Raw genomic sequence first — 24,096 nt, 5'->3', positions numbered from 1 at the left:
TGAAGCAGGCAGACACTTGAGGTCAGGAGTTCAAGAACAAACTGGCCAACATGGTGAATCCCCGTCTCTACTAAAAATCCAAAAACTAGCCGGGCATGGTGGTGTACACTTGTAATCCCAGCTACTGAGACAGGAGAATCACTTGAACCCAGGAGGCGGAGGTTGCAGTGAGCTGAGATCGTGGCTCTGCACTCCAGCCTGGGTGACAGAGCAAGACTCAGTCTCAAAAAAAAAAAGACATTTAATAGTTGTGCTATTTGGCTCCAGGTGCCATTATTCTTACATGAAGGGAGGCAGGCTCACCCCGCAGGTGGTCCCTATCCCTGCAGTCAGCTGAGACATTATTCTTATAAGCTGTTGACCTGTTTACCTGGGTGTACCAGAAACTGGGACTTGGTATTCCTCACCATGAACTGCATTTACTGCTCTGTCCTCAGTATTTTTTAGTGATGTTCATGTCAGGACACCAATAAGTCATATTGGGGTGGCAGGTGGTAGTGTTCAAGGAGACCAGTTACCTCCCTTTTTTGTCTGGTCCTGTGTCAGTGCAGTAAGTCTGCCCTGGTGGAATTTCACAGCTTCTGTATATTTGGTGTATAGCTGAGCCATTTAGCAAGGTTGACACCTAGGTGGCATTGGCTATAGAGGCGCTAGTCGAGGTGATGCAAGGGAGTTTCTCACTCTCTGGGAAGAGGGTAACCGCAGGGAAGGGGAGCTTTCTCCAGTTCTGTGGGTGAAAGTGAAATGTGAGGATTGCCACAAGTCCTGTCACTTGGGCAGACCAAGTTCGTGGGTGCCCATAGCATATCCAGCATTGGAACAGACTATTTCCCTTCACTGTGATGTGGGGAAAACTGACTATTGTATTGTCTTCCCAGAGACCGCTGGCCATGGTAATAAAAGGGACTAACCAGTAGAGAGAGACCAAGTTCGTTGTATATACTATACCGTGATTTAGCACCAGTTAAGAGTTTTTACAGAATGTAAAAGAGCATAGAGATTCCTCTAAGAATGAAGAAATTCCTGATATATCGAGAGCATTGCAAGGACACATTTTACTTATCTATGTCCCTTCTCTGGAAGAGGAGCTTAAGATCAGAGGCCAGTTCATAGGAATAAGTTGGATGTAATGAAGCCTGGTCTGAGGGCGCTGGTGAAGGCTTCCATCAGAATGACAGATCCAGGGTCTGAGCCCCTGCAATTTAAGAGAAGAGTGAGTGGTTATCAGTACAGGGTAGGACCCAGTCCAGACAGGATTTAGCTGGTCTTGAGGTGATTTAGACTTCCAAGTCTTAAGGTGAACTCAGTCTCCAGGTTGATATAGGTGAAGCTTAACATCAGTGGGAACTGGAAGACAGGTTCACATATTGGACTGAGAGCTTGTGTTAATTTTCCTAAATACACAATATGTTTTACATCCCTCTCAGTCTCACCATCAGGGCATGTCAAAGGTTCCATTGTGCCAGGGTAAGCTCTTCCGTATAGTAATTCAAAAGGGCTAAGTCTCATTTTCCCTTTTGGTGCCAGCTGAACTCATGTTAGTGTGATGGAAAGGCACTGTAGCCAGCTTTCATGAGTTTCCTGGCATGGTTTAGCTAAAGTGACCTTTATGGTTCTATTAGTATCTTCGTCCTTTTCAGATGACTGGGGCCTCCAGTCTGCATGTAGCCTCCATTTGATTTCCAAGGCAGAGAATACCCCCGGCTAACTTTGGAAACAAAGACCGCTTCATTGTCACTCTGGATCAATCAAGGTAAGCCACACTTCGAGAGGTTATCTTTGAGTAAAGCTCTGGTATCATTTGCCTTTTCTGTGTAACAAGGTAAGGTCTATCCAGCCAGTAAAGGTGTCCACACAAATCAGGTGGTACATGAGGTTTCCAGGTGCCTGGGGCATCACTGTAAAGTCTATTTGCCATTCTTCTCCTGGTATGCCCGCCCCCGCCCCTTAGTTGAGGCACAGAGAGCCTGGTCTGAGCATTATTTTGTATATATTTGTGGCATCTGTTAGAGATTTAGTCTATTTTACCACTTGGATCGGGTACCTTTATTACCCTCATCAACCAATTGCATAAGGTTTTGATATGGTTAGGCTTTGCGTCCACACCCAAATCTCATCTTGAATTGTAATCCCCGTAATCCCCACGTGCCTAGGGAGAGACCTGGGTAGATGATTGAATCATGGGGGAGGTTTCTCCCATGCTGTTCTTGTGATAGTGAATTCTCACAAGATCTGATGGTTTTATAAGGGGCTGTTTCCCCTTTGCCCCTTACTCTTCTGTCTCCTGCTGCCGTGTGAGAAAGCCTAAGCTTGCCTCCGATTTGCCTTCTGCCATGATTGTAAGTTTCCTGAGGCCTCCCCAGCCATGTGGAACTGTTAGTCCATTAAACCTCTTTCCTTTACAAATTACCCAGTCTCAAGTATTTCTTTAGAGTAGTGTAGAACGGATACCAAAATGTGATGATTCATGGACATATTTAATTATAGCCCAGCCTAGGTTTTCTGGAATCTAGAGTCTTCCTTTGTCATTAATAGCTCATCTTTCCAAATCCTAATGTGGGAGATACCTTTCCCATTTGGATTTTTCTAATTTCTGAGTAGTAGGACCGAAACTTGTGGAGTGACAAATCTGGGGATCAGGGTGATTTGCAAACGTTCAAATGTTCATGCTGCCTTCTTAGCAGCTGTGTCGGCTAGGTTATTTCCTTTTATAACCTCAGAATTCCCCTCTGGTGACCCGAACAGTGGACCACCAGTAACCTTTTAGATAACTGTACTACCTGTAACAGCTGTAATGTTTCTTATGCATGCCTTATCTCCTAATTGTCCACAGTCAGGGTCCCAAGGGGGATAATCCCAGAGGCATACTTGTCATCTCTCTAGGAATTGGAACAGATTTTCATTAGGGTCTTGTTCTGTTTCCTGGAGTTTTCCCCAATTGATTGGTGGCTGGCTTACTTCCCTCATGCCTCTGAGTAGCATATTGCTGTAATGATCCCTGTTATCACTGGAGTCCCAGTTTGGGTTGGCTGTTGGGACTGACACCTCAGCAGCCAAGTAGATTTGGTAGCCCATGTTATCAGCCTACATTTTGTCTGCCTCTTCCTTAGCTTTGGCCATGATGGTAGATTTCTTTTCCACCATGAGCAGAGTTGCCATTAAAGTCTGCATGTCTGACCAAGTGAGGTTATGTGTGAAGAATATTCCCCTTATGAGAGTTCTGAACTCTCATGGGCTCACTGGCAAGCCTTTAAGATGGGATTTCTCATTATACAAATCAGCAGTTGTAAGAGGTACATAGACCCAAGCAAAACCTCCCTCTCCCTCAGACGCCTGCCTGGGTGGGAACCATCCCACTCTGGGGTTCCGTCTCAGGGAACTTGTTATGCTGGTAACTTGAGCTACCAAATCTACTTGACTACTGAGGTGTCAGTCCCAACACAACCCAAACTGGGCCCCCAGTGATAACGGGGATCAACAACGGCCAGATCATTATGGGAATATGCTGCTCAGAGGCATGAGGGAAGTAAGCCAGCCACCAGTCAGAAGGGGAGTGGTGAGTGGTGCTGCCTGGCAAAGGGGGATACATCTGCAAGCCTCATAAAATGAGTTGGGATGAGGTTTTTCTTTTTTATTGTCTAGAAGAATGTAATGTAATTCATTGCTTAAATATTAGGCGAATTCACCAGTGAAACCATCTGGGCCTGAACTTTCTTTTGTGGAAATCATTTTTTTCAATAACTATTCAGATTTCAGTTTTCCTTTTATGCCAAGGTTTGGTAAGTTGTGTTTTCCAAGGAATTTTTTCATTTCCTAGAAATTTACAAATTGATTGATCCAATGTTATAATATCCTTTTGTTAATGTCTGGAGGTTCTAGGATCTGTAGTGATGTTCCATTTTCATTCCTGATATTATTTTTGCCTCCTGTCATTTTTACCTGATCACTCTTTCCAAGGGGTGTATAAATTTCACTAGTATTGCCAAATAACCCACTTTGGGTTTTATTGATTTTTCTCTATCATATATTGGTCTTATGTTGATTTTTTATTGTTTATTTTGGGGCCTGCTGTTGCCATAGCAGGAGCCACAGCCAGCTCCACAAAATTTGGAGAGCCTGGCAAGTATGGAGGAAGACCCTTGCTTTTCCCTAGAGGTGCTGAGAGTTTAATTCCCGAGGAAGTAGGGGAGTTACTTCCCTGTATTGGCAAAGGTTCTAGTTTTTGAGTAGGACTAGAAGACCTCACTTCTCTTGAAGGAGAAGTAGAGAGGCTTCTCCTCATTCCCTTCCCTACAAGTCCCTACATGACTGGTTCTTCCTGTCTAGGGGCTTCTAGAATTAGCAACATTGTTCCCTTTGGTCCTTTGACCAATTACATATCCTGCATTTCTTCTGTAGGGCTGGGTGTTGATAAGAGGGCCATAAGACATTATACATAGGGTATTTTATCCCATTTACCTTGTTTCTTACCAAATAAGTCCCAGTTGGAGAATTGTATTATTAATGTATGTAAGTAACTCATGTTCAGACCACCTCTCCTGATTCCCTAGGGAACAATGGGGCCACATGGTGTTATGGTAATATATCATTTGCTTTTTGTTCATGGATATGGGTATCCAAATAGTTTTCAGTGCCGGAGGAGGCACTGTAATGGGCTCTTCTCCAGTATTGAGACTTGGTTCCCCATATTCTAGGGTCTTTGCCCAGAAGTCTGATTCCACCCTCCAAGGAGCTTCCACTGGGGATTGGTGATGACACAAATCCTGTAACTCTTAGCCTATAGGATATTTCTGGTCCTTTCAGCTTGCCACTACACCCAGGCCACGATGGAGTGGAGGTGCTGGGGAGCTAGGAGAGAATAATAGGGGTTGCCTCTCCCCGGATCATGTTCAGTCTGGGTAGCTTCCCTGGAGATCTCATGGATATTCCAGAGTAGTTCTGGATGCAGCTTGAGTGGTGGGAGGTATGTAAATCAATCAAGTAAGCCAGGTGTTCTTTCTGGAGAGGGTGCACACTCTCCATCACTGTATTTTGGTTCCAGGAATTATAATCCCACCCAAACTGCCCCCTTCTAAATTAGGCCTCTTCAAATCAATAACAGTTCTGTGACTGCTGGGAAATGGAAGCCCAATATTTTAGGGATTACCACAGACTAAGGGGAAGGGAATCCAGACTTCACATTCATTCAGGCCACAAAGATGCATAAATATTGCCAAAAGTGACAAGCATTCAGCCTACAGATATACCAGACAGGGACAAAGTCTTAAAGATGAGAGTCCTTTTCTTTATATTAGGGCTTCCCCTTGTTAAAATGGGTGGAGATGTCTCTCAACTCCTAGACCTGAAAGGGAGTCCTGCCCGTTCCCAACAATCCTGGATCCCTTGAATTAGGTCCTAAACCTGACAACCCAGAGTCCTAATAATCAAAACCAAAACCACACTTTTAGTCAGTTCACAGAACCACCACCACTTACTGCCTCAAAATTGCACCAAATGAAAGGTCCAAGCAGCCACTTCTGCTCTCCTGGTGGGGGCGGGGGTGTCCCTGAGGCGCTTCACCAATCTCCCCCTCAGCACCTTAGGCAACTTAACCCACTCATGCTTCCTCAGACTGCTGCTTCGTCTGTGAGCAGCCTATAAGGGAGGTCGAGTCAGGGCTCAGTCCATAGTCCCATCTGGATCAACCAGATTTGTTTCCCAGTCCCTCCCACCCCACTGCCTCCAAAAAAAAAGCAGGGTTTGTTTGCCTAGTGAGTAACAAAAGATGCTGAGAACACAGGTTTTGATCAATAGGAGTTTACTACTTGTCACAAGTAGGAAGAGCTCTGGGAATATTCGCCAAAGCAGTGTCTCCTAAGAGAAAATGACAGGAAGGCTTTATGGAGTGATCGAGAGGGGAGAGGGTGCATCATCACATGAAGAGGAGGGGTCCCAGTGACACAGATGGAGGGAGTCATCATGCCAGCACATAGGATGCATTTTATGGTAATGAAACTATAGCTCTCCCAGGGTGCAGGATTTAGCGTTGTAATAAGGAAAGTTCACTGTAAGTGAGTTCATCTGTAAGTTGCTGGGATCTGTCAGGAGCTGGTTCCAACTGACTAGGTGACCACATTTCACACAGGGTTTAAGATAAAACAGTCTGCGAGGCAGAAGGCTGTAAAACGGGCTAATTGCTCAAATTCATTAAATTCCTTCACTCCCTGGGGGCCCGCCCTGTCTTGTCTCTATAGCCAGTCCTTAGAAAGTGAGGCCAAGCTGAACTGTTGACACAGTCTATTTCTTTATGAGTCTGGGAGCTGGGTGATTTTACCTCCGATACCAGACTTATTTTTACTGGTTCTGAAGCCTTGCTTATAGCCCTTTCCCAGTTTCTCACGAAATACTCATGAAAGGGGATGGTGGGGAGTGGGCATAGGAAAAAGGGAATGATATTAAAATTAAAGCTAACATCATTGGCCTCCAGGGGGCACTCCTGGCTCATCTCCATAGCCCTTGGCTCTTGCAGCTGCCCAAGATGAGAGTCCTGATCTAAGGAAACTCCACCACCACCAAGGCTGGGCTGGTGGCGATGGGGACATTATTTTCCAAACCTGACGAGGCCACGTTTTAAGTGGATCATAGTCACAAGGAACATAGACGTGGACTATTAATTTTCTTGGCCCGAGCAGCCATAGCCCTGTGTGCTCCTCTCCAGCCTTTCAGAGAGCTATGATGGGCCAAAAAGTGCTCAGTAGCCCAAGCCATCTCCTCCATAGACACTGGAGTAAAATCGCTGCCTATGTGTGTGTGTGTCTCACTCTGTCCTGGACTCATTTCCTCCAATGCTGGTGGCTTTACTTTGGATACTCTGATTGTTGCAGAGATGAGACCCAAGGCTCCACTCTGGAGAAAATAGAGCCCTCTTGAGAGGTCAGCCCAACTTGCTAGACTTCTGCGTGGGGCTTGGGGTTCAGTGGTCCAGCCTGTCCCCAGAAAGTCATGGCCAAATTCACATATTCCTTTGATCCCTGACACCGTCTCATCACAGTGTTCGTCTAGCCTCACCATTGCTCCAGTAAGTCCAGGAACCTCAAGGAACTATGAGACAGGTATAGGGCTGGACTGACAAAATGGCTATCACAGTCTTCATTTCATGAGACAGAGGTGAACTGAGAAAAGGTGGAAGGTGCTTCAGAGACTTCTCCGTATTCATCCCTAACTTAGGCAGAGAGCCTTGGCCATACGGGAAACTGGGGAAGACCCCTCTCATACTCAGGAGTCCCTCACACTGGTGCCGTCTTATGATAGGCAGGCATCAGCTCCAGAGCCAATCAAACAATTAGGGATAAGAAACATTGCTCCAGAATTTGTTGGGGTTTTTTTCCCCTGAATTTGGTGGTAAGCTCCACAAAGGCAAGAATGACAACCATCTTGTTCTCCTTGTTTCTCTGGAGCCGAGCACAACATGTAGCATGTGGTCAGCTCAATAAGAATTTGTTGAATGGGGGCCGGATGTGGGTTCATGCCTGTAATCCGAGCACTTTGGGAGGCTGAGGTGGGAGGATCCTTTGAGGCCCGGAGTTAAAGATCAACCTGTCCAACATAGTGAGACCCCTATCTTTTTTTTTTTTTTTTAAGTGGAGTTTGTTGAATGGCACACAGAAAGTAAACAATCCAAATGAGAGATCAGAGGTGCTGGAAAAGACCAGGGAGATCTAATCGTTAAATCAGGTCATCTAAATATTAAGAGGAGACATTTGGACATCTGATAGAGTTTGGCATTGAATAAGTGATAAATACACAGAAAACGGAACAATGGCAAAAAGAAAAGTATCAATTCTAAGGGAAAAGATACAAATCAAAAGCCTTCAGGAAAGGATAAGTCATCATGACTTACTGTATAGCTTAGCTTAAAATAACACAGAATAGTGAAGTAGCCCAAAGGGCCATCTAACCACACTGGGAAGCTGAGCAGGGTGGGGAGTGCTTATATGCATTGAGGAGACTTGTCTTCACCCTCCTCAGCAGCTGATAGCAGACAGGCTAGACCTGGACAATGGAGCAGGAGCCACACAGCCTGTGAAAGAGGTGCCGGGGAATGTAGGGGCTGCTGTTTCACATGACAGAGCCATCGATCCCTGGCTGTTTAAAAGAGATACATACATAATTTTAATAGAAATAAAAACCAAAAAGAAAAAAGACTTAAGTGTGAAAGGCAAAACCATTACAATTTTTAGAGGAAAATATGAGAGTAAGAACGGAAAAATGTCTTAAGGGACAAAGTGCTAACCATAAGGAAAAAGACTGATAAATTCATCTTGATAAATGTTTTGTTTATCAAAAGGCACCATAAAGACAGTGAAAAGACAAGGCACAAAATGGGAGAAGATAATTGCAGCACATGTGACCAGCAAAGAGTTTGTATCCAGAATATATAAAGAATTTCTATGAGTCAGTTTTTTCAAAACACAATTTATATTTAAGTCTCTTTAAAACAAATAGACAATTAATAGAAATATGGTGATATGGTTTGGCTGTGTCCCCACCCAAATCTCATCTAAAATAGTAGCTCCCATAATTTCCACATGTTGTGGGAGGGACCCAGTGGGAGGTAATTGAATCATGGGGGCGGGTTTTCCCCATGCTGTTCTCCTGATAGTAAATAAGTCTCATGAGATCTGATGGTTTTATAAAGGGCAATTCCCCTGCAACACCCTCTCTTGCCTACAACCACGTAAGATGTACCTTTGCTCTTCCTTCACGTTCTGCTGTAATTGGTCCACACCCAAATCTTATCTTGAATTATAACTCCCATAATCCCCATGTGTTGTGGGAGGGACCTGGTGGGAGGTAATTGAATTGTGGGGGCAGGTTTTTCCCATGTTGTTCTTGTGATAGTGAATAAGTCTCATGAGATCTGAGGGTTTTATAAAAGGCAGTTCCCTTGCACACGCTTTCTTGCCTACCACCATGTAAGATATGCCTTTTTCTTTATAAATTACCCAGTCTTGGGTATTTCTTCATAGCAGTATGAAAATGGACTAATAATACACATGGGCTAAATAAACTCATGAGCAGGCAACTTTATAGAAAAACACAAATAGCCCATAAACATAAAATGTAGATTGAGTTCATTATTAATTAGGGAAATGCCTTTTATGGATAGAATAAAATACCTTTTTACACTCGTTGGATTGGCACAAAGCTTTGTCTGCCACTCTAAATGTTGACAGGGATGTCGATCAACTGGAATTCACACACTGCTTGAGGAAGCTTGCATTCACTCTATAATTCAGCACTTCTGAAAAGTGCATAGCAATAATCAGCCCAGGAAGGTTCACAAAGACATCTTCAGCAAACATGTCCTTTCACCCTAGCAAAGAACTAGAAACAACTCAAGTGTCTTTTGACAAGAGAATGGGTGAATGACAAGTGGTATGTCATGCAAAAGAGTTCTAGACAGAAGGGAAAATTAAAGAACATCAAACTTAGTGAGTCTTCGAGACGATGTTGAGTAGGGAAAAAAAAACTATAGAAGAATATATTGTATGATATTTTCATCATAAGGTTCAATAGCAAGCCAAGGTAAACGTGCAGGGACACCTAGGGACCCATGTCATTTTAGGATCAAACAGATAGATGGATAGATGATAGACAGACAGATGGATTTTTTCTTAAAATAGTGGTTACATCTTAAGGGAGCTAGGATTGGAGAAGAGACACTTAGTTTTGAAAGTATTGTCAAATGTAGTGACCTTTCTAGTTCTTTCAGGTGCTGGGTTCAGGGGTATTCATTTTATTATGCACCGTAATTTATGTGAGTAGTTGTATTATATCAGATATGTTCTAATCTTATAGTAAGCAGTTTGATAAACAGATTTATAACTACATATAATGTGTAGCTCTTACGAACAATGCTGCTGTGAATATTAGGACCCAGCTGCACCTGTCTCTCACTGCCTTTTGTAAGCCTGCTCAATTGAAGAGTTTTTTCCTTATACTGGAGATGAGAACTCACCTAATGCCTCGACTGTTTTGATCACTATCAGGGGATTACACGTTCTACCACGCTGACTTTTCACTGAAAGCCCAGTCTCCACTCAATAAGTAAAAGTGTAATAATCGGAACTCCTCACTTGAGTTCGAGGTTAAAATCTTCTCTCTTCCCCTGCCAGGCCTCTCTTGTTAGGAGGATGAACTTGACAGTTAGTACTTAGTTCTTCTTGAAGAGGTCCTTCACATCCCTTGTGAGTTGGATTTCTAGGTATTTTATTCTCTTTGAAGCAATTGTGAATGGGAGTTCACTCATGATTTGGCTGTCTTTTATTGGTGTATAAGAATGCTTGTGATTTTTGCACGTTGATGAAAAACTTCTGGAAATAGATTGTGGCGACAGTTACACACCATTGTGAATATAATTAGTACCACTGAACTGTACACATTAAAATGGTTAGTTGTATGTTATATATATTATGCCATAATAAAAAATAGGGGAAAATAAAGGAACGTGAGATTGTCTCAGGCTGGCAGACTTTCCCTGCATGTACGCACATCTTCACACGTGCACACATGTAAAACAAAAATGAAGCAAAAAAGAAATTCTAATTTAACCAGTAAGCAATATGTAAAAGGAAATCTGAATGTCGTTACAATTTTACCAGGTTCAGAACAAAATACCATCCTTCAAATTGAACAAATTACTTATTAGCTGAAGAAAGGTGAAAGGAAGTTTGGAATTAACAGTCTAGATTTTCTCACTTATGGGTCCAAGTCACTGATCTCTAAAATTATCTTAGATCATGCCCTCCCTCCTTCCTACTTTCTGGAAAACTATCAGTTTCCTACCCTATGCTTGCCCATAGAGTTCCCTATACAAATCACAAATCTGCATTTGCCATTCACTGGAAGGCCCTACATTCCCAAGGGCTGGGCTCATCCACTGCCACTGCCCATGGCCCCAGTTCAGTCAAAGCGATCACTCCCTCTCTCTCTCTGTCATTCCTTTCTTTTCCTTTCACTCTCTCTCTACCTTCCTCTTCCCCACTTTGTTTCCTCTCTCTCTCTGTCTCTCTCTCCCCACCATCTCATCTCTCTCTCTCCCCCCGCATTCTTTGTCTCTCTGTCTGTCTCCCTGTCTCTTTGTCTCTCTCTCTGTCACACACACACACACACACACACACAGCCAGCAACATTCTACCTCTGCCAGAGTTCCAGGTGAATAGGTGTGGACTTTGACTTTCAGATTCCTCTGGCAAGTGTCAACATCAGTCCTGTTGCTCCCTGGCAGAGGAGGACTTGGAATCACCTTGGCCAAGAAGCTGTCTGGGGGTCACAGTGGCACCGCCCATTGGCCCCTTGGCTGGAGCTAGGTGAGGGCAGATTCAGCACAGCAGCAACTCTCCCCATAAAAAAAAATCCCTCAATGTCTTAGTTCTCTGACCCTTCTTATACTCCTTGTGAGTTTTAGAGCCACCTAAACTCTTCTTTTTTCCCAATACTTGGAGATAAAATTTACGTAACATACAGTTAGCCATTTTCAAGTGTACAGTTCCCTGCCATTTGGTGCATTCACAGTGTTTTGCAAGCAACACCCATATCAAGCCCTAAAACATTTTCATTACCCAGGAAGGAAACCTGTCGTCATGGAGCCATCACTCCTCACATCCCCTTCCCCTCAAACCCTGGCAACCCCAAACTGTCCTTGACAGCCTTCTTTGGCATTTCCTCATTTTGGTGTCAGATCTCACAGGAGAATTTCTTACCTATTATATCCAGTGCCTCAGCGTGAAGTTCCAGTTTAATTTCCTGTTACCTCGAGCCCACTATCTTGCCCCAATAATACCCTCCCCCAATTCACAAACACAGACACATTCCCTCCTACAGCTTTGGGCCTCCTATCTGAGTCCTTCAGGAAAGAAGAGCTTTTAACTCCCTTGGCACTGAGTGTGGACTTGGTCCAAGGAAGATGAGCACCAGTCAGGGCAGCTGGCCCCACTTGTCTCCCTGGCCATCAGCAAATCAGCACTGCCCATCGATGCCCAGGCAATGGGAGCGTCGACCAGCAGAGGAAACACCTGAATTTCTCTGCCTCATGGGAGGGCGGCCACTGTGTTGCATTTAGGAAGAAGCTGTACAGGATTCATACTATTCTGCTAATGTTAATCTTGTGGGCATAATAAACGTCGTACTCACACTTATTTTTCGAGATCTGATAAGATTGGGTGCGTTCAGGGTGGTACGGCCGTAGACCCCACACTTATTTTTAACACACTTCTAGGCAAGGCTGCTGCACTGGTTTGGGGATCACACTTTGAGTAGCAAAGGACTAAATTACAATAACTGCTGGGGGGAGAAAAAAAACAGCATGAACTGCTTCCTCCTGGCTCAGAAGCTAGGGAGTCACTGAACTAACAAGGGGATGGGGTGGGGATAAGAGTGTTCCAGGCAAAAGGAACAGCAAGGCCCAAGGTCTCAAGCAGAAAGAGAGCTTCAGGTATTGAAGAAGTAGCAGTAGCTCTGTGTGGCTGGGGAGTGGGCAGAAGATGGAACAGAAGAATGCCAAGTCCTATTCCTGGGTCTGAATTTCCAGGAGCAGAAGCCCTGTCCCCTCTAGAAGGTAGATACAGTCTGGATATTTGTCGTCTTCAAATCTCATGTTGAAATGTGACCCCCAATGTTGGAGGTTGGACCTAGTAGGAGGTGTTTAGGTCATAAGAAGTGGATCTCTCCTGAATGGTTTGGTGCCCTCCTCATGACTGAGTTGTTGCTCTGTTAGTTCATGTGAGAGCTGGTTGTTTAAAAAAGCCTGGCATCTCTCTGGTTCCCTCTCTTGCCATGTGACACACCTGCTCCCCCTTCACCCTTCCCCATGAGTAAAAGCTTCCTGAGGCCCTCACCAGAGGCAGATGCCAGCAGTGTGATTCTTGTACAGCTTGAAAAACTGTGATTCAAATAAACCTCTTTTCATTATAAATTACCCAGTCTCAGATATTTCTTTATAGCAATGCAAAATAGACTGTCACAGAAAGTTGGTACCGAGGAGTAGGGCATTGCTATAAAGATATCTGAAAATGCGGAAGTGGCTTTGGAACTGGGTATGAGGCAGCAGCTGGAAGAGTCTGGAGGGCCCAGAAGACAGAAAGATTAGAAAAGGTTTGGACCTTCTTGGAGATTTGTTAAGTGGTTTTAACCAAATGTGGACAGAAATATGTATAGTAAAGGCCAGGCTGATGAGGTCTCAGATGGAAATGAGGAAGTTACGGGGAACTGGAGCAAAGTTCACCCTTGTTATGCCCTAGCAAAGAACTTGACTGCATTGTATCTATGTCCTAGGGCTTTGTGGAAGGCTGAACTTAAGAGTAATGACTTAGGGTATCTGGTAGAAGAAATTTCTAAGCAGCAAAGCATTCAAGAAATGGCCTGGCTGCTTCTAATAGCCTGTGATCAGATATTGGAGCAAAGGACTGACTTAAAGTTGGAACTATTAAATCAAACTAAAATCTGGCCTGAGAAAGCCTCCTGACTCCCATACTTGAGTCCTTAAGGATGAACCATAACCTAACTTTGTAGGTAGGCCTACTGAAAACCTAACTTAGAAGGATGCTTCTGTAGCAATAGCTGAGCCTCAGCCAATCCCAGCAGCCATACTTCAGTGACTCACAAGCAGCCTATTGTTCAAACCATGTTCAAATAAGGCAAACACCATGCTGTAACCAATTTGGCTATTTCTGTACCTCACTTCGGTTTTCTGCATGTCACTTTCCTTTTTCTATTCATAAGTTTTGTTCGACCACATAGCATCTCTGTTGTTGCTCTGAATCTGCTGTGATTCTAGGAACTGCCTGATTTGCGAATTGTCTTTTTTTTTTTCTTCTCAATTAAATTCCGTTAAATTTAGTTTGTCTAAGGTTTTTGTTTTAACAGATCTGGTGTTGGAAGTGCAATTTGAAGTAAAACTCTGGTGACCTCCAGGAATACCAGGTGACCAGGCCAGTTGTGCTCACTGCTCTCTTGATTGTAACTGGAGGTTGTAGATGGGTTTTCTCTTGGATTCAGAGCTCCACTAATTTGTTTTCTAATTGGAGCTCTCCAAGTTTATTGGGGAAATATTTAAGTGGACTGGGTTCAGGATCAAATTTGAATCAATAATTAACTGGATTGGGTTCTGTTAGTGCCTCAGACCTCTGGTAAGCACTTTTTGTTTTTCGTTTTTTTTTTTTTTTTTTTATAATGGGTTTGTCTCAATCCAAAGATTCTGGGACTCTACCTTCTGGGACTCCATCTAATTTTATATATAAAATTATAGGCCCAGAACGTGTGCATTTTTAGAAAAATAGATTAACCTTACTAGAGAAACGATGGCCACAATAGGGAAGTTTTAATTTGTATAAAATTGTTTATTTGCAAGGCATATTAGAAAAGGGAGGATCAAAAACCCCACAAAAACAGCGGGATGTAGTCTTTCATTGGTACATGGAAGCCTCTGAAAGACTAAACGAATGAAAAATTGCCTCCTTAAAAGATTCTTTGCAAAAGCAAATGAACAGCTTAAGTAACAGACTACGGACATGATGAAACAGAATGGTACTCTGACTGAACTAACCCCAACTCATTCTTCTCTTTATTCCTCTCTACCTAGGTACTCTGAATCTACTAACCTTTTTGCCAAATTAAGCTTTCACTCTGAAGATGATGAAAAAAGAGGAATCAGATGTTCACCTCACAAAGGAAGACCTTCTGATTATCCAGGCCTGCCTGCTGTAACCACTTTCACTTCATGATCTAAAACTGGGCTTAGAGCTATTGTAGAAGACTTCCCTGATCTAAGAGAGAATCCTCAAAAATTGACTGAGGAGTTCAGAATCCTCATAGGAGATTATGATCCAGCACTCCCTGACAAAGGTTCATATAACAGTTTATTCATATGATATGGAGGCCTGGTGAAGCTCAAAACTGGATGGCAGCAGCAGAATGGAACAAACCTGAGGAAGATATTAAAGACCCTGCCCCACCGCCCCCCCCCAAAACCTCGTCATGAGAAGGCCCAACAGGAGCTAGAAATATTGCTGCAAATCCCAGCCTGGGCAACATGGCAAAACCCTGTCTATACAAAAAATACAGAAAGTTAGCTGGGCATGATGGTGTGTCCGGAATTGGTGGGTTCTTGGTCTCACTGACTTCAAGAATGAAGCCGTGGATCCTCACAGTGAGTGTTACAGTTCTTAAAGGTGGCATGTCCAGAGTTTGTTCCTTCTGATGTTCGGATGTGTTGGGAGTTTCTTCCTTCTGGTGTGTTCGTGGTCTCGCTGGCTCAGGAGTGAAGCTGCAGACCTTCACGGTGAGTGCTACAGCTCTTAAGGCGGTGCAAGCGGAGTTGTTCATTCCTCCTGGTGGGTTCATGGTCTCTCTGGCCTCAGGAGTGAGGCTGCAGACCTTCGCGGTGAGTGTTACAGCTCATAAAGGCAGTGTGGACCCAAAGAGTGAGCAGCAGCAAGATTTATTGCAAAGAGCAAAAGAACAAAGCTTCCACAGCTTGGAAGGGGACCCAAGAGGGTTGCCACTTCTGGCTCAGGCAGCGTGCTATTATTCTTATCTGGGCCCACCCACATCCTGCTGATTGGTCCATTTTACAGAGAGCCAATTGGTCTGTTTTACAGAGAGCTGATTGGTCCGTTTTGACAGGGTGCCGATTGGTGCATTTACAATCCCTGAGCTAGACAGAAGTTCTCCACATCCCCACTAGATTAGCTAGATACGGAGTGTGGATTGGTGTATTTACCAACCCTGAGCTAGACACAGAGTGCTGATTGGTGCATTTACAAACCTTGAGCTAGATATGGAGTGCCGATTGGTGCATTCACAATCCCTTGGCTAGACATAAAGATTCTCCAAGTCCCCACCAGATTAGCTAGACACAGTGCTGATTGGTGCATTTACAAACCTTGAGATAAACCCAGAGTGCCGATTGGTGCATTCACAATCCCTTAGCTAGACATAAAGATTCTCCAAATCCCCACCAGATTAGCTAGATACAGAGTGCCGATTGGTACATCCACAAACCCTGAGCTAGACACAGGGTGCCGATTGGTGCACTCACAATCCCTTAGCTAGACACAAAGTTAATCCAGGTCCCCACTAGACTCGGGAGCCCAGCCGGCCTCACCCAGTGGATGTCGCACTGGGGCTGCAGGTGGAGCTGCCCGCCAGTCCTGTGCAGTGTGCCCGCACTCCTCAGCCCTTCGGTGGTAGATGGGACCGGGCATCATGGAGCGGGGGTGGCGCTAGTCAGGGAGGCTCAGGCCACGCAGGAGCCCACAGCCCCGGGAGGTAGGGGTGGGTGGGGGGAGGAGACTCAGGCATGGCGGGCTGCAGGTCCCGAGCCCTGCCCCGCGGCGAGGCAGCTAAGGCCTGGTGAGAAATAGAGTGCAGCGCCGTTGGGCCAGCACTGCTGGGGGACCTGGCACACCCTCCGCAGCTGCTGGCCTGGGTGTTAAGCCCCTCACTGCCGGGGGCTGGCAGGGCCAGCCAGCCGCTCCAAGTGCAGGGCCCGCCAAGCCCACACCCACCCATAACTCTAGCTGGACCGCAAGCGCCGCGCGCAGCCCCGGTTCCTGCCCGTGCCTCTCCCTCCACACCTCCCCGCAAGCCGAAGGAGCTGGCTCCGGCCTCGGCCAGCGTGGAGATGGGCTCCCACGGTGCTGCAGTGGGCTGAAGGGCCCCTCAAGTGCGGCCAGAATGGACGCCGAGAGCAAGCGAGGGCTGCGAGGGCTGCCAGCACACTGTCACCACGCTGTCACCTCTTAATGGCACATGCCTGTAGACCCAGCTACTTATGAGGCTGAAGTGGGAGGCTCACCTGAGCCTGGGAGATTGAGGCTACGGAGAACCATGACTGTGCCACTGCACTCCAGCCTGGGTAGCAGAGCAAGACCCCATCTCAAAAAAAAAAAAAAAAAAAAGGAAAAAATTTGCTGAAAATCTTTTAAATTCAAATACCAAATTTTCTCCACCAAAGTTGATTGGTACATCATACAATCTTGTAAACCAAAAAAAGAATGAACCAGTATCAGATAACAGAACTTGCTTCGAAATACTGTGAAACATTCTGGGCTCAAAGTACTAGCAAGGAGTATCTCCTGCAGGGACTGAAATGGTATTAACTACTCTATTTATAAATGGATTTCATCCTGAACTTAGAAATTTAATTAGAAAACATGAAACGGGAGGGGAAGTTACAGCCATGACTGAATTGGTGGCTCTAGCTGAACATTTTGAGAGGACTGTAGAGCAAGAAAAAACCCAAAAGGCTAATAAGCTTATGACTCTTCAATTACAACAGTTACAGGGGCCAAGACCAAAGGGATCTTCTCATTCTCATTTTAAATCACAACCAAGAGGTGTTAGAGCAAGAAATTCTTCACCCTAAGATGTCTGCCTTATTGCAAACAACCAGGACAGTGGAAAAGGGATTGTGCCCTTTTATACCAGTCCACCAATCACCCTCCGTTTAGGCCAGCCTGTTTCACCACTAGAGGGAGTACAAGAGACCTTAGCTCTCCTGAAGATAATCAGCATTGAAGCGGCTCTGAGGGATTTGCCAGTATATTGCTCCTCATAACACACTTAAAAGAATATGGAGAAACAGAGGTTACAATAAATGGGGACTCATGTATAGTCTTGGTGGATACCAGAGCTACCTTATCTGGCACTACCATAAAACACACTTTCATAAGCCAACGGATCCCTCAGAGTTAAAGAGGCTATTTCTGTGGCTGGGGTTTCAAATCAAATTCAAGAGGTTCCCATATCTGAACCTGTGTAATTGACTTGGGGGCACTTTTCAGAAAATCACACTTTTTTACTATGTGATAGTGCTCCAGCAAATTTGCTAGGGGGAGAGTCACTTTCAAAGCTGAAAGGGCATAGAAGACTACATATTGGGTACAGAGTACACTGCTTGACAAATGAATGCACTAAAATCTCAGAAATCACCACTAAAGAACTTGTCCATGTAACCAAAAACCACCTGTACTCCCAAAACTATTGAAATTTTTTAAATTAAAAAAATTTAAAAAGTGGGGAAGACATAAAATTTTCCTTAGAAGGAGTAAGAATCAGTTTCCTGATTCTCCTGAACCAGAATTGTTATGCTCTCTATAGGCAGAAATTAATAAGATTGAAACTCAGGCCTGTAATGCCTGATCTTCCAAAAATACCTGAATGTTTATGTGCCTCTTCCTCAACTGATACAGGAAGAATTTAAAGTGTGGAACTTATAAAAGTCCAAACAGACCACTCTAAACTTTTGCCTAAATTACTCAATATCCACTAAAACTAGAAGCTATTCAAGGGCTCTCGCCAATTGTGGAAGATTTAATTAAAAAGGGACTTATAATTCTATGCACCAGCCCTTGTAACACTCCAATCCTACTGGTTAAAAAAAAAAAATGGATGAGATTGAAGATTTATTCAAGGTGTATGGGCAGTTAACAAAATTGTAGTAGCAAGGTTTCCTATAGTCCCAAATCCTAATACTTTATTATCCAACGTATGTGCTGATTCTTAAGTGGTTCACAATATTAGATCTCTGCTCAGCCTTTCTTTGCAATCCAGTTCATAAAGAGAGTCAATGTTTATTTGCCTTCACTTGGAAATAGACTGTGATGCCGCAAGGGTTCACCGAATCCTCTTCGTATTTTCCACAGGCATTGCATCAGGACTTAATGACATTATAGTTTCCTCAAAGTTCTACCCTCATTCAGTACATAGATGACTTATTGTATGCTCTCCCACTAAAAGTACTCTGAAATGGACTCAGTTTACGTTTTACAGCAACTCACACATCAAGGTCACAAGGCTTCAATAGAAAAACTTCGGTTTTCAAGGGGCAAAGTCCATTATTTGGCACATGACTTGAAGGGATTTCCCTCTCACCTAAAAAGTTAAAAACTATTCAAAATTTTCCTTTGCCTGCAACCAAAAGATAATTAAGAGGTTTTCTTGGACTTGCAGGATATTTTCTTGGACTTGCAGGATATATTCTTAGACTTGCGGGATATAAAATTCCTGGGTTCTGAATTTTTCCTTAATAGCTTCACCATTGTATGAGCTCCCTAAAAAATGCTGTACCAGAGCCTTTACCTTGGGATGATAGTCATGAGCAGGCTTTTAGCTAAATAAAATTGACCTTATATCAGCCTCCAGCTTTAGGACTTCCAAATCGCAGTAAACTGTTTACCTAATTGACTCATGAAAGTAATAATCAGGCATTTAGGAGTTCTTACCCAGGAACATGGGGAGAAACATAGGCCCATTGCATATTATAGCCTGCAATTAGACCCAGTAGCTAAGGTATATCCTAACTATTTAAAAGCAGTAGCAGCAGCAACCAGGCTGAAAGAAGCTTCAGCTGATCTGGTTTTAGGAAATGAACTTAATATGGAAGTCTCACATGCTAAATTCCACTGAAACCCAGCATTTTTTAGTAAGTAGACTAACATCTAATGAAATACTCTGTCTCCTTCTAATCTCTATCTAAAACACTGCAATTTACTTAACCACGCCACTCTATTACTGCTGCCTGATGATGGTGAAGACCACAATTGTGTAAGTGTAGCATCAGAAATAGTGGCCCCTCATGTTGATTTACAAGTTAGTCCATTGGACAATCCTGAGTTAATACTTTTGTTGATGGGTCCTAAGCTCAGAAGGAAAATATCAGCTAGGATATGCTGTTACCACCAAAATGAGTTAATAGAGAAGGGACTCCTTCCTCTATTAGTCAGCTCTATTAGTCTAAGCTCTGTAAGTCAGCTTAACCCTCGAAGATTTTTGCCCTCACCCAAGCTTATCATATAGCTAAAGACAAATCAGTAAGTATTTAGACAGATAGTAGATACACTTTAGGAGTAGTACATGATTTTGGCATGATAGGGAAACTCTAAGGGTTTTTCACTTCTAGTGGGACCACCATCAAAAATGGACTCCAATTAGATAAACTCCTAGACTGCTGTTATTGATTGAAGCTCATACCTCCAGAACTGAATCTGAATATCAAGGGAATGCTTAGCAGATTGTTATGCTAAATCAACTAGTACTGAAACTGTTAAGATATGCAATCTGAATGAACTTCATAAGAGTAATCCAAGCCAACTACCTTACAATGACCTATTTAATAAACAATGCAATGCGCCTCATTTGGAAAAACAAAACTGGTATCTAAAAGGATATAAATTCAATGTTAAGTGCAGACTCACAGAGGGCCTAGATGGCTGCCTGGCCTTTCCTGAGTCTTTGAAGCTTCTATTGTCAAAAGCTCTGTACTCCACAACTCATCATGGAACAGAAAAATTCATCCAAATTGTGAAAAAATACTTGTGGGATGACTGTTCCAAAATTGCTAGAATATTTTTTTTTTGAGATGGAGTCTCACTCTGTCACCCAGGGTGGAGTGCAGTGACGTGCTCTTGGCTCACTGCACCCTCCACCTCTCTGGTTCAAGTGATTCTTCTGCCTCAGCCTCTGGAGTAGCTGGGACTTCAGGTGTGTGCCACCATGCCCGGCTAATTTTTTTTATTTTTAGTAGAGATGGGGTTTCACCATGTTAGCTAGGATGGTCTCAATCTCCTGACCTGGTGATCCACCTGCCTCGGCTTCCCAAAGTGCTGGGATTACAGGTGTGATCCACTGCGCTGAGCCTGCTAGAATATTTTATAACCAATGTTGGCTTATCAAACCATAGTCCTGGAAAAACAAAAGATTCAGGTGGTGTATTGTATTTTCACCACCTAATGGACCATTTGAACAATTATAGATGGACTTCATTCAGTTGCCACCTTCATTGGGGGTCTCAGTATGTTCTTGTAATAGTTTCCATGTTTTCTGGTTGGGTAGAGGCCTTCCTGTATAGGAAAGCTGATGCTGTGACAGTAGCTAAGAAATTATTAGAAAATGTGTTTCCTTTATGAAGCATCCCTGGAAAAATCCCCAGCAATGGGGGAATTCATTTTATTAGGCAAGTTATAAAGCAGTTAAACAAGGTGTTATGGACACAATGGCACTACCATTGTCCCTATCGCCCTCAGTCTTCTGAAAAGGTTGAAAGAACAAATGGCATATTAAAACTGAAATTGCAAAGTTAACTGAATCAGTTGGGTTGCCTTGGCCAAAGGTACTATCATTGGATTTAATGGCAATCAGATCCACTCTCACTAAAAAACATAAGTGGACCCCTTATGAAATAGTCACTAGAAGGCCTATGCCCCAGTAGTAAAACCTCATGCATCTTTCTGTCTCCTAAATTCTGATATGAGTAAGTACTGCAAGGCCATTATACCAAAGTGTACTTTCACCAGATAAAGGAATATTTTCAAGACCAGCAACTGAGGATAATCAAACCTTCCACAGTCTAGAACCTGCAGATTGTGTGTTCTGGAAATGACATCAGAGGAAGGCTCCTCTTGACAACTCTTTGGAAGGGACCATGCTGAGTTCTTCTCAACATCTACACTGCAGCGAAGCTTCAGGGCCTTGAAACTTGGGTCCACACCTCACAACTCAAAAGGACCTCTTCAGACTCCTGGAACTGTACGCCTGCTGGAGACTTTAAGGTAAGAGTGTCTAAGGAAATATCTCTCCAGAGCAGATGGCATTCTAGCTGTGGACAGCTTTCCCAAGATCACAGATCAAGACTCCTGTATCATCATGAAAGCCTTACATTTTTTCTTTTCTCCTCATTTCCTGTTGCCCTAATTCTTTCTTTTTCCCTACAGAAAGATCCATGAGACGATAACCAATGGATGGCTTTAGCTTGAGCGTATGGTCTAGCACAGAACCAGAGTTCGCGGGTTATTGGGTTTGTTGTTATTGCCAATAAAAAAATAAGAAAACAATTCCACTAATGCCAATGCCTCTCCATGTTCCCAATGAGAGTCATTCCCAAATTCCAAGGGAAGGATGGAAAGCTATCCTTGATATTCTGAACACCACTGCTACTTGCTTCCCTGCACTCATTAAAAGCAACACTTTAACTTTTCCTTTTTTTTTTTTTTTTTTCCCGAGACAGTCTCACTCTGTTGCCTAGGTTGGAGTGCAGTGGCCTTATCTTGGTGTACTGCAGCCTCCACCTCCCAGGTTCAAGGGATTCTCCTGCCTCAGACACCCAAGTAGCTGGGACTATACGCATGCACCACCACGTCTAGCTGATTTTTGAATTTTTAGTAGAGGCAGGATTTTGCTCTGTTGGCCAGGCTGGTCTCGAACCTCCTTGCTTCAAGTGATCCGCCAGCCTCTGTCTCCCAAAGTTCTGGGATTACAGGCGTGAGCCACCACACCCGGCCTTAACTGTTTCGATTAATAACCTGATCATTACCAAAGTATGGAAAACCAATCCAAGTGATGCCTGCAAAAGATATATTGTGCTTTCAGGCATCATGCACTCAAGATACGGGAATTACCTATGTGAGTGCAAGTAATTGCTTGTATAATGTCACCAGATTAAATTCAACAGGGTCTCTTTTTACTAAATGTATTATACACCCTTACAACATACTATAAGGGGGGCACAAAAAGGTCCATTTCCCAGTGGATTTTGTTTAGGAGCTATGCAGATTCATTAATGAACAAATCTAACTGACCCCTGCTCAAATGCAACTATGTGGCCCTGTTCTTCAACTCCCAAGTGCCTATACTGGGTCTGTGGATAATCTTCATATGTCATTCTGCCTCCTCGTTGGCTCAGATCTTGCTGTTTGGTCTGGCTCACTTCTGCCTTTCAAATAGTTTCACCTAAAAACTCTCCTAACAGCTCTTATGATTGGAGGCCAAAAGAGTCAATAACTGAAATTAGCACTAGCTTTGAAATAGACAAAGATAAGCTAGTTTCCACTGAGGAAAGAATCCGGTGGGGTTCCTGGGGACTCACTCTTGGTGGTAGTGGGATACAAGTTGTATGGAATCTAAAGCTAATCCATATTTGGGGTCTTGGATTTTATAGCCAGACATCCCAGTGTTTCAGACAGGTAGAAGCTACTCTCCAAGAGGTAGAATATGGCCTGGTGCAGTGGCTGATGCCTGTAAACCCGGCACTTTGGGAGGCCGAGGCAGGTAGATTGCCTGAGGTCAGGAGTTCGAGACCAACCTGCCCACCATGGTGAAACCCCAACTCTACTAAGTACAAAAAATTAGCCAGGCATGGTGGCACGTGCCTGTAGTCCCAGCTACTTGGGAGGCTGAGGCAGGAGAATCGCTTGAACCCAGAAGACAGAGGTTAAAGTGAGCTGAGATGACCCCACTGCACTCTAGCCTGGGTGACAGAGCGAGACCCTGTATCAAGAAAAAACAAACAAACAAAACGAGGTAGGTGTTATAGTTAATGGAACATCATGCAGCTTCATATCTCCTTTTTACTCAAGCTGGGGCCTATGTTTGGTGTTGAGCAAAATGGAATGCTGCACTTATCTCTCTCCTGATTTTGTTACTACAGAAAGCTTAATGTAAAGGTGGCTGATACTGCTGTTTCCGTAGACACTGACACCAAATACAGTAAAGAAGTCTCTCAAGAGGAAAACATGGTGTGTTTACAGCAGCAACTAACAGCTGGTTTGTAGACACCCTAAATGGTGGATGGCAAGCTTGGGTTTCCCAAAGGTTTCTAGTCTTTATATGTCTTCTAGTAGGTGTCCAGGTTTGTATGGCTTGTGTTACCAGAGTAATAATGAAAATGGCTATGTCTTTAAATCAGGCCACTTTACAGTGAACTATGGTCCTTAATTGCTATCACATTTCAAACAAGAACTATGACCAATTAAACTTTAATATTGTTGAACTGCCTATGTTGCCTGAACTTTGACTTGTTTAAGTTGGTTTCATTTATTTCATAAGAACTCTTGTTAAGGGGCGCACCTTGGTATTTTGATATTATTCTCTTGATAGTCATAATAATAGTTCCCTGGTGTGCTGCATCCTCTCAAGTCTTAAATGTTTTGTATGCAGCCATACATTGAGAACTGAATGGTCTCACTTCGACTAGGTCAGCAAGAACGTAAAGAATCATTCACCTAGTGTGAAGCTGTGACTTGTGAACTTCACAGTGACACCAATAAAGACTTGTGAACT

General features: G+C 43.7%; 1 long non-coding RNA gene across 1 annotated transcript; it reads left to right on the top strand.

Annotated features, from left to right (window-relative positions):
• Positions 1-308: 308 nt before the first annotated feature.
• LOC131381285 (uncharacterized) lies at positions 309-24,096 on the top strand. Its single transcript, XR_009209914.1, has 2 exons — positions 309-1,753; positions 21,336-24,096. It is a non-coding gene; the product is annotated as an uncharacterized LOC131381285 (long non-coding RNA).

This window comes from Hylobates moloch, unplaced genomic scaffold (assembly GCF_009828535.3).
Source record: "Hylobates moloch isolate HMO894 unplaced genomic scaffold, HMol_V3 SCAFFOLD_15, whole genome shotgun sequence".
In the NCBI taxonomy this organism is placed as follows: Eukaryota; Metazoa; Chordata; class Mammalia; order Primates; family Hylobatidae; genus Hylobates; species Hylobates moloch.
The sequence above is the reverse complement of the archived record's forward strand: the minus strand, read 5'-3'. Positions and strand labels throughout refer to the sequence as shown.